The 11,958-nt window shown below is 39.8% G+C and overlaps 1 non-coding gene across 1 annotated transcript; it reads left to right on the forward strand.

Moving 5' to 3' along the window:
• The first annotated feature begins 940 nt into the window (after positions 1-940).
• LOC112700094 (small nucleolar RNA R71) lies at positions 941-1,048 on the forward strand. The gene has a single exon (XR_003153016.1). It is a non-coding gene; the product is annotated as a small nucleolar RNA R71 (small nucleolar RNA).
• The last annotated feature ends 10,910 nt before the right edge of the window (positions 1,049-11,958 follow it).

Consider the following 11,958-nt stretch of genomic DNA (forward strand, 5'->3'; position numbering starts at 1 on the left):
AAGAATACTCATCAGAGCTCTTGAATGGCAGAAGTAAATCCAATGGAATCTCTATGGTCTCAATGTGAGCCTCAGATTCCCATGGTTCCTCATTAGGGAACTCATTGGAGGCCAGTGGACGTCCATTGAGGTTTTCCTCAGTGGCGCTCATTGCCTCTTTCTCCTCTCCAAGTTTGGCCATGTTGATGGCCTTACACTCTCCTTTTGGATTCTCTTTTGTATTGCTTGGAAGAGTACTAGGAGGGAGTTCAGTAACTTTCTTACTCAGCTGACCCACTTGTGCCTCCAAGTTTCTAATGGAGGACCTTGTTTCAGTCATGAAACTTTGAGTGGTTTTGATTAGATCAGAGACCATGGTTGCTAAGTCAGAGTGGCTCTGCTTAGAATTCTCTGTCTGTTGCTGAGAAGATAATGGAAAAGGCTTGCTATTGCTAAACCTGTTTCTTCCACCATTATTGTTGTTGAAACCTTGTTGAGGTCTCTATTGATCCTTCCATGAGAGATTTGGATGATTTCTCCATGAAGGATTATAGGTGTATCCATAGGGTTCTCCCATGTAATTCACCTCTTCCATTGAAGGGTTCTCAGGATCATAAGCTTCTTCTTTAGATGAAGCGTCCTTAGTACTGCCTGGTGCAGCTTGCATTCCAGACAGACTTTGAGAAATCATATTGACTTGGTGAGTCAATATTTTGTTCTGAGCCAATATGGTATTCAGAGTATCAATCTCAAGAACTCCTTTCTTCTGATTCGTCCCATTGCTCACAGGATTCCTTTCAGAAGTGTACATGAATTGGTTATTTGCAACCATTTCAATGAGTTCTTGAGCTTCTGCAGGCGTCTTCTTCAGATGAAGAGATCCTCCAGCAAAGTTGTCCAATGACATCTTGGACGGTTCAGACAGACCATCATAGAAGATACCTATGATGTTTCATTCAGAAAGCATGTCAGAAGGACACTTTCTGATCAATTACTTGTGTCTTTCCCAAGCTTCATAGAGGGATTCACCTTCCTTCTGTCTGAAGGTTTGGACTTCCACTCTAAGCTTACTCAATTTTTGAGGTGGAAAGAACTTTGCCAAGAAGGCATTGACTAGCTTTTCCCAAGAGTTCATGCTTTCTTTAGGTTGTGAGTCCAACCATATCCTAGCTCTGTCTCTTACAGCAAAAGGGAATAGCATAAGTATGTAGACCTCAGAGTCAACCCCATTGGTCTTAACAGTGTCACAGATTTGCAAGAATTCAGCTAAAAACTGATGAGGATCTTCCAATGGAAGTCCATGGAACTTGCAATTCTGTTGCATTAGAGAAACTAATTGAGGCTTAAACTCAAAGTTGTTTGCTCCAGTGGCAGGGATAGAGATGCTTCTCCCATAGAAGTCGGGAGTAGGTGCAGTAAAGTCACCCAGCACCTTCCTTGCATTGTTGGCATTATTGTTGTTTTCGGCTGCCATGTCTTCTTCTTTGAAGATTTCTGTTAGGTCCTCTACAGAGAGTTGTGTTTTAACTTCTCTTAGTTTTCACTTCAAGGTCCTTTCAGGTTCAGGGTCAGCCTCAACAAGAATGCTTTTGTCTTTGCTCCTGCTCATATGAAAGAGAAGAGAACAAGAAAATATGGAATCCTCTATGTCACAGTATAGAGATTCCTTGAGGTGTCAGAGGAATAGAAGGAGGAGGTAGAAGAATTAGGATGTGAGAAGAAGGGAAGAATTTTCGAAAATAAGTTAAAAGGATTTTAAAAACATTTTGAAAAATTGAAGAATGATTTTCGAAAAATATGATTGGGAAAGAAATAAAGTGATTTTTGAAATTAGAAATCAAAAGATATGAATGGAAAACTATCTTGAAAAAGATGTGATTAAAAAGATATGATTGAAAAGTTATGGTTTTAAAAAGATTTGATTGAAAAGATATGATTTGAAAAACAATTTAAATAGATTTGATTTTTAAAATCAAGGACTTGGCTAACAAGAAAAGATATGATTCAAACATTAAACCTTTCTCAACAGAAAAGGCAACATACTTGAAATGTTGAATCAAATTATTAATTGTTAGCAAGTATTTTTGAAAACGGAAAGAAATTGATTTTGAAAATATATGATTGAAAAGATATGATTTGAAAAAGATTTGATTTTGAAAAATTTTGAAAACTTGAAAAAAAACCTGCATTAAAAACAAAATCTTCCCTCTTGTGCCATCTTGGCGTTAAACGCCCAGAATGGTATCCATTCTGGCGTTTAACGCCCAAAGCTCTACCCTTTTGGGCGTTAAACACCCAGCCAGGCACCCTGGCTGGCGTTTAAACGCCAGTTTTCCTTCCTTACTGGGCGTTTTGAACGCCCAGCTTTTTCTGTGTAATTCCTCTACTGAATGTTCTGAATCTTCAATTCTCTGTATTATTGACTTGAAAAGACACAAATTAAAATTTTTTTGGATTTTTAATAATGAGGAATAATCAAAATGCAACTAAGATAAAATAAACAATGCATGCAAGACACCAAACTTAGAAGTTTGTATACTACTGACACTAACAATATGAGAATGCATATGAGAAGCAACAAAATACACAAGACAAGAGAATTTACAGATCAGAGCAAGTAAATCATCAAGAACAACTTGAAGATCAATGAAGACACATGCATGAATTCAAAAAATGCAAGAAGAACAGAAACATGCAATTGACACCAAACTTAAAATGAGACACTAGACTCAACAAGAAACATAGAATATTTTTGGTTTTTATGATTTTGTAATTTTTTTTGGTTTTTTTTTCGAAAATTATATGGAGAAGAAAATAAAAAAATTCAAAATTTTTAATAAGAATTCCAGGAATCATGCAATGTTAGTCTAAAGCTTCAGTCTAAAGGAATTAGACATGGCTAGCCAAGCTTCAGCAGGACATTGCATTCAAGAGCTAAATTGATGAAAATCAATCAGCTTTGGTAATGATAAGAACATCACCTTGAAACACTAGAATTCATTCTTAAAAATTCTGAAAAATACCTAATCTGATCAACAAGATGAACCGTCAGTTGTCCAAAATCAAACAATCCCTGGCAACGGTGCCAAAAACTTGGTGTTGTTGCCGGATCAAACTTGACACTGTTATTGCAGGGAACAAATGCGAAACTGTAGTTAGGACATTTAATTCCCCGGCAACGGCACCAAAAACTTGGTGCACGAAATTGTGATCATCAATGGCGCCATAAACAAGGTACGCTCAATTGCAATCTTAACTCTTTATCACAACTTCGCACAACTAACCAGCAAGTGCACAGGGTCGTCCAAGTAATAAACCTTACGCGAGTAAGGGTCGATCCCACGGAGATTGTTGGTATGAAGTAAGCTATGGTCATCTTGTAAATCTCAGTCAGGCAGATTCAAATGGTTATAGGTGATTTATGAATAAAGCATAAAATAAAGATAGAGATACTTATGTAATTCATTGGTAAGAATTTTAGATAAGCGTATGGAGATGCTTTGTCCCTTCCGTCTCTCTGCTTTCCTACTGTCTTCATCCAATCCTTCTTACTCCTTTCCATGGCAAGCTGTATGTAGGGTTTCACCGTTGTTAGTGGCTACCTCCCATCCTCTCAGTGAAAATGTTCAACGCGCTCTGTCACAGCACGGCTATTCAGCTGTCGGTTCTCGATCATGTCGGAATAGAATCCAGTGATTCTTTTGTGTCTGTCACTAACGCCCCACAATCATGAGTTTAAAACTCGTCACAGTCATTCAATCCTTGAATCCTACTCAAAATACCACAGACAAGGTTTAGACCTTCCGGATTCTCTTGAATGCCGCCATCAGTTCTAGCTTATACCACAAAGATTCCGATTAAGGGATCCAAGAGATATCCACTCAATCTAAGGTAGAACGGGGGTGGTTGTCAGGCACACGTTCATAGGTGAGAATGATGATGAGTGTCACGGATCATCACATTCATCAAGTTGAGGAACAAGTGATATCTTAGAACAAGAATAAGCCGAATTGAATAGAAGAACAATAGTAATTGCATTAATACTCGAGGTACAGCAGAGCTCCACACCTTAATCTATGGTGTGTAGAAACTCCACCGTTGAAAATACATAAGAACAAGGTCTAGGCATAGCCGTGAGGCCAGCCCCCAAAACGTGATCAAAAGATTCAAAGATCTAAAGATGAAAATACAATAGCAAAAGGTCATATTTATAGAGAACTAGTAGCCTAGGGTTTACAGAAATGAGTAAATGACATAAAAATCCACTTCCGGGCCCACTTGGTGTGTTCTTGGGCTGAGCATTGAAGCTTTCATGTGTAGAGACTTTTCTTGGAGTTAAACGCCAGCTTTTGTGCCAGTTTGGGCGTTTAACTCCCATTCTTGTGCCAGTTTCGGCGTTTAACGCCGGGCAGTTTTGAGCTGATTTGAAACGCCAGTTTAGGCCATCAAATCTCGGGAAAAGTATAGACTATTATACATTTCTGGAAAGCCCAGAATGTCTACTTTCTAAAGCAGTTGAGAGCGCGCCAATTAGGTTTCTGTAGCTCCAGAAAATCCACTTCGAGTGCAGGGAGGTCAGAATCCAACAGCATCTGCAGTCCTTTTCAGCCTTTGAATCAGATTTTTGCTCAGATCCCTCAATTTCAGCTAGAAAATACCTGAAATCACAAAAAAACACACAAACTCATAGTAAAGTCCAGAAAAGTGAATTTTAACTAAAAACTAATAAAAATATAATAAAAACTAACTAAAACATACTAAAAACATACTAAAAACAATACCAAAAAGTGTATAAATTATCCGCTCATCAGTTCTACACTATAAGGAAGCACAACATGTGGCTCAATCCCGCAAAATGCACCTTCGCAGTAGAAGCAGGCAAATTCTTAGGCTTCATGCTCACACAAAGGGGAATTGAAGCAAACCCAGACAAATGCCAAGCCATACTCAACATGAAGAGCCCAACCTGTGTCAAAGAAGTACAACAACTCAATGGCAAGTTGGCCGCCCTATCCCGATTCTTAGCAGGAGCTGCAATAAGATCTCTCCCCTTCTATGCTACTTTAAGAAAGGGAAAACAGTTTGAATGGACAACAGAATGTGAGCAAGCCTTCCAAGACTTCAAGGAATTCTTAGGACGGCCACCTATCCTATCTCGACCACGAGAAGGAGACCGCTCATATTATACCTCGCAGTAGGGAGCCGGACAATAGCCTCAGCACTAGTCAGAGAAGACAAACATGGGCAACAACTCGTCTACTTCATTAGCAAAGCGCTACAGGGATCCGAGCTGAACTACCAGAAAATAGAAAAATTTTCCTATACCCTCATTCTAACATCTCGACGACTCCGCCCGTACTTCCAGGCTCACACCATTAAGGTTCGAACTAACCAGCCCATAAAAGGAATATTGCAGAAAATAGATCTGACAGGCAGAATTCTACAATGGGCAGTCGAGTTGTCAGAATTTGACCTCTAATATGAAGCTCGAACGGCCATCAAATCACAGTATATGGCCGACTTTATCGCAGAATTCACAGATGCCCTAGAAACCCCCACAGAATGGAATCTTTACGTGGACGGTTCTTTAAATAAAACTGGAAGCGGCGCAGGCGTGATAATAGAAAGCGACCAAGGAACCCAAGTTGAGCTCTCCCTCAAGTTTGGGTTCCCGGCCTCAAACAACCAGGCAGAATATGAAGCATTATTAGCTGGTTTGAAGCTGGCTAAAGAGGTCGGAGCTCAAAAACTCAACATTTACAGTGATTCGCAAGTGGTCACATCACAAATAACAGGGAGCTACCAAGCTAAAGATCCTACCATGAAAAAATATTTGGATAAAACCAAGGAACAGCTCGGACAAATCGGGGAGTATAAAATCTGCCACATACCCCGTGAACAAAACGCCCGAGCTGATGCACTCTCAAAACTAGCCAGCACCAAACCAGGGGGTAACAATAAGAGCCTTGATAAACCACTATTTTATGGTTTATCTTGTGCTCAATTGAGTGGTTTTTATCTACTCTTTACCCACTTATTCATACTATTTGCATGGTTTTATATTTCCTTCCTGATTATGTGCTTTGATTGAAAACAAGCTTCTTTGGACTTATATTTGCTTATTATTAATCCTCTCTTATCACCATTAGATGCCTTGATATGTGTGTTAAGTGTTTTCAGATATTACAAAGGCAGGAATGGCTCAGAGGATGGAAAGGAAGTATGCAAAAGTGAAAGGAATGCAAGAAGTTGGAGAAACTGCTAAGCTGTCCAGTCTGACCTCTTCGCACTCAAACGGCTATAACTTTAGCTACAGAGGTCCAAATGACATGGTTCCAGTTGTGGTGGAAAGCTAACGTTCGGGGCTTCGATTGGATATATAATTTGCCATAGTTGCCCCGACGCCAAGTGACACGAACGTGTGGGTCACGCGGACGCGTGACCTGGCCAACACCCAATCCGCGCGGTCGCGTGGACGACGCGGCTGCGTCACTTTTCCGCGACCTGTACGGACCAGAAAGTGATGGAAGTGATTTCTGGGCTGTTTCTGACCCAGTTTTCGGCCCAGAGAACACAAATTAGAGGCTATAAAGTGGGGGAATGCATCCATTCATGAGGAAGCCTCTCATAATTTACTTTTCATGTTTTAGATGTAGTTTTGGAGAGAGAGGTTCTCTCCTCTCTCTCTCTCTTAGGATTTAGGACTTCTCTTTCTAGAGTGACTCTCGATCCAGGTTTAATATTCCTTTTTACTATTTAATTTCTCTTTTATATTTTGATTACTCTGAAGCCTTTATTATGTTTGATTGATGTTGCCCAATTGGCTGTTGATGACATTTTTATTTAATGATAATTGAGGTATTTTCAGTTTATAATTATTCTCTTTGAATTAAATTGCCATTGCTTCTCATCCAAGGATATTTTTATTATTCCAGCAATTTTACTTTTTTTCCCTTTTGGTTCTAATTAGGAATTTAGTAACTCAACAGTTATTAAACTTAACGTAATTAATAATCGTTATCTTGCTAATTGAGCTGAACCTAAATAATCCCAACCTTTTCTTAGGAAATAATTAGGATTCAAAGGTCAGTTTAATTAGTCCCTTGACTTTCCTTTGCCCTGGCAAAGGTTAACCAAGTGGAGTTTAGATTCAACTTTTATTATAGTTGAGAGAGATAACTAAGTTAGACCTCTAAATTCCCTTATCTTGCCAAAAGTTGTTTTACAATTATTATTTATTTTTAATTGCCATTTAATTCACTCATCATTTAAATTATTTGCTTCTCACCTTCTAAACCCCGATTACAACATTTATAACCAATAATAAGAACATACTTCCTCGCAGTTCCTTGAGAAGACGACCCGAGGTTTGAATACTCGGTTAACAATTTCTAAAGGGGTTTGTTACTTGTGACACCCAAAACGTTTGTATGAAAGGACTTTTGAAGGTTTAGAAACTATACTTGCAACGAGGATTTATCCGCAAATTTCTAGACCACGCAAAAGTTCTCTCATCAAGCCTCATCCAGGAAATGTTACAAAACCCGTCAATCTCGGAAGAAGAAAAAGACCTGACTATAACAAGTCAGGACCAAGGATGGATGACCCCCATAATCAACTACCTCAAAACAGGAACGCTTCCCACAGAAGAAAAAGAGGCAAAGAGGTTAAAAAGGGAGGCACAGTACTACACCATCATAAACAACATCCTGTACAAAAGAGGAATCTCAACACCTTTACTAAAATACGTGCCGACCTCCAACACAAGGGAAGTGCTAGAAGAAATACACGGCGGCATTTGTGGCAATCATCTCGGAGCACGAGCTCTCACCAAAAAAGTGCTTCGGGCGGGATTTTATTGGCCAACTCTACGGAAAGAAGCTACAGAATTTGTAAAGACATGTCCACCATGTCAGAAACATGCCAACTTTCACATCGCCCCGCCAGAAGAGCTCATTAGCGTGACCTCGCCTTGGCCATTTGCAAAATGGGGACTTGATCTTCTCGGCCCCTTCCCACAGGGATCAGGACAAGTTAAATTCCTTATAGTAGGGGTAGATTACTTTACAAAGTGGATCGAGGCAGAGCCCCTAGCCAATGCCACCGCTCAGAGAAGCCAGAAATTCTTATATAGAAACATTGTCACAAGGTTCGGGGTTCCATATTCAATAACCACAGACAATGGCACTCAATTCACAGATGCAGGCTTCAGAAAACTAGTGGCTGACTTGAATATAAAGCACCAGTACACCTCCATTGAACATCCACAAGCCAATGGATAGGCTGAAGCTGCTAACAAAGTCGTATTGGCCGGATTAAAACGGAGATTACAAGATGCAAAGAGAGCCTGGGCAGAGGAGCTTCCACAGGTTCTATGGGCATATCGAACGACGCCACATTCGACCACAAAGAAATCCCCTTTCCGATTAGCGTACGGAATGGAGGCAATGATTCCGGTAGAAATTGAAGAAGGATCACATAGAGTAGTCCATTATAATGAGGGAGCAAACTCCCAACTTCAGAGGGAAGAACTCGACCTATTACCTGAAATCCAGGAAAGAGCTCGGATTAGAGAATAAGCTCTAAAACGTCGAATGGCTTCCAGATATAATCAAAGAGTAGTACCAAGAAGTTTCGCTGAGAATGATCTCATCTTAATCCGAAACGACATTGGAACAACTTGGCCCGGAGAAAGGAAGCTGGCAGCGAACTGGAAAAGACCCTACCGAGTCATAGAAGTACTTGGGAAGGGCTACTACCGACTGTCCGAACTCGATGGACGAGAGCTTCCCATATCACGGCACACCTGCAACCTAAGAAGGTACTACAGCTAGAAAAGGCAACGGATCTCATAAGTGGATGTGCTCTTTTTTCAGAAAAGGTTTTTTAATGAGGCACCATGATTGAGATCTAGGTCATGCCCTACTTAAAGGGATAAGAAAATTCCCACATGTATATATATTTGCATTTTTTCTTTGAATAAAGTCTATTTAGATATTCTACAAAGAATCCAAGACGCATTAATCTAAAGTATTCATCGTCCGATTATAAAGCGACAGGTCGGCAGAAAGTGAAAAACAATTTCACTGCTCGACCACGATAAAGATAAATCATCCGATAAAGGTGAAATTGCGATTCACCCAAAGGACGATCTAAAGATGCCAACCACTTTCTACAAATCGGCAAAGACAAACACAGAATAATGTAAGAAGTTATCGAAAGTGATCTAAAAAAAGAACCTGACGAGGTCTTACGAATCGCTAAAATAATAACTTAAGGACTGGTCAAACGAACCAAGTCAACCCAAGTTATAAGTAAACCCTGGAAAGAGGTCTGGCCAACCCTATTAAAGAGGATTACTTTAACTTAGAAGGGCCTGACATAACAAAGTCAGCCCAAAACAAAAAGTTATACAAGTAGTCCCTGAAAGAGATCTGACAAAGGTCCAAGAAAGAGGACTACAAAAAATAACTTAAAGGAGACCGACATAATCAAGTCGGATTCCTATCATAAAAAGTTATCAAAGTAATCCCTGAAAGAGACCCGACAAAGGTCCAAGAAAGAGGATTACAAAAAATAACTTAAAGGAGACAGACATAACTTCTACCACTAAAAAGTTATCAAAGTAATCCCTAAAAGAGACCTGACAAAGGTCCAAGAAAGAGGATTACAAAAAATAACTTAAAGGAGACCGACATAACCAAGTCGGACTCCCACTACAAATAAAGTTATAAAAGTAATCCCCGTAAGAGACCTGACAAAGGTCCAAGAAAGAGGATTACAGAAATAACTTAAAGGGGGACCAGCGCAAAAGAACCACCAAGAAATAAGTTGGACCCATAAGTCACAACCTCAAAGGATCCAAGCTACAAAACAAAGCAAATCCGAGGAGGTCGAGATGCAAGATTTCAAACATCAGTAGAAAACTGAAAAGCTACCTCTATTACTCCACAAAAATTATAAGGCCCCGGAACAGCGGCCATCAACACCTGCTAAAGATAGTGAGCTACTTTTTGTTTTTCAAAATAAAGTTGCTAAAAAAAAGCAACTAGAAACCGTCAACAAAACAAACAAAGTTTTAAAAAGCCCACAAGCCAGGCCAACTACATAAATATCTAGAAAAGAGATCAACAGGCATCAGGAGCCTTCTGGCATCATCAGGACAAGGAGAAGGAGGACGAGTCTGAATAGGCATGGCATCTATAGTTCCATCCTCCCGGTTCAGAACTTGGCAAACCGAATCAGGTGCAACTGGAGGAATAGAAGAGGTCGACACTTTGGCAGAGGACACAGGAGGAGGATCAACATTGGTGCACGAAATTGTGATCATCAATGTTGTATTCTTTGTTGTTGTATGGAATAATTATAATGGCTCTTTGCTATGTGTGAACACAACTCCGTTCAACTAACCAGCAAGTGTACTGGGTCGTCCAAGTAATAAACCTTACGTGAGTAAGGGTCGATCCCACAGAGATTGTTGGTATGAAGCAATCTATGGTCATCTTGTAAATCTCAGCCAGGCGGATTATAATTGATTATGGATTTTCGAATAATAATAAATAATAAGCAAAAAATAAATATAAATAACATAGGATAGAAATACTTATGTTAATTAATGGTGGGAATTTTAGATAAGCATATGGAGATATTGTGCCCTTTCTTTTTCTACTTTCCTACTTCTTCCTTCAATCCTTCTTACTCCTTTCCATGGCAAGCTGTATGTAGGGCATCACCGTTGTCAATGGCTACATCCCATCCTCTCAGTGAAAAAGGTCTAAATGCTCTGTCACAGCACGGCTAATCATCTGTCGGTTCTCAACCAGGTTGGAATAGAATCCCTTGATTCTTTTGCGTCTGTCACTAACGCCCAGCCTTTAGGAGTTTGAAGCTCGTCACAGTCATTCAATCCCGGAATCCTACTCGAAATACCACAGACAAGGTTAGACTTTCCGAATTACCATGAATGCCGCCATCAATCTAGCTTATACCACGAAGATTCTGTTTAAGGAATCCAAGAGATATGCGCTCGGCCTAAGGTAGAACGGAAGTGGTTGTCAGTCATGCGCGTTCATAGGTGAGAATGATGATGAGTGTCACGGATCATCACATTCATCAAGTTGAAGTGCAACGAATATCTTAGAATAGGAATAAAGAGAATTGAATAGAAACAGTAGTAATTGTATTAAAACTTGAGGTACAGCAGAGCTCCACACCCTTAATCTATGGTGTGTAGAAACTCCACCGTTGAAAATACATAAGTGAAAGGTTCAGGCATGGCCAAATAGCCAGCCCCCAAAACGTGATCAATAGCCTCCTAAGATGAAGACTAAAATAAAACTGAGACCAAAGATGTCTAATATAATAGTAAATTATCCTATTTATACTAGACTAGCTACTAGGGTTTACATGAGTAAGTAATTGATGCATAAATTCACTTCCGGGGCCCACTTGGTGTGTGTTTGGGATGAGCTTGATCTATCCACGAGCCGAGGCTTCTCTTGGAGTTGAACGCCAAGTTGTAACGTGTTTTGGGCATTCAACTCTGGGTCGTGACGTGTTTCTAGCGTTTGACTCCAGACAGCAACATGGAACTGGCGTTGAGCGCCAGTTTACGTTGTCAATTCCCGAATAAAGTATAGACTATTATATATTGCTGGAAAGCTCTGGATGTCTACTTTCTAACGCCGTTGAGAGAGGTCAGATTCCAACAGCATCAGTAGTCCTTTGTCAGCCTCCTATCAGAGTTTTGCTCAATTCCCTCAATTTCAGCCAGAAATTATCTGAAATCACAGAAAAACACACAAACTCATAGTAAAGTCCAGAAATGTGAATTTAACATAAAAACTAATGAAAGCATCCCTAAAAGTAGCTTGAACTTACTAAAAACTACCTAAAAACAATGCCAAAAAGCGTATAAATTATCCGCTCATCACAACACCAAACTTAAATTGTTGCTTGTCCCCAAGCAACTGAAAATAA

The sequence above is a fragment of the Arachis hypogaea genome, chromosome 6 (genome assembly GCF_003086295.3).
Source record: "Arachis hypogaea cultivar Tifrunner chromosome 6, arahy.Tifrunner.gnm2.J5K5, whole genome shotgun sequence".
NCBI lineage: Eukaryota > Viridiplantae > Streptophyta > Magnoliopsida > Fabales > Fabaceae > Arachis > Arachis hypogaea.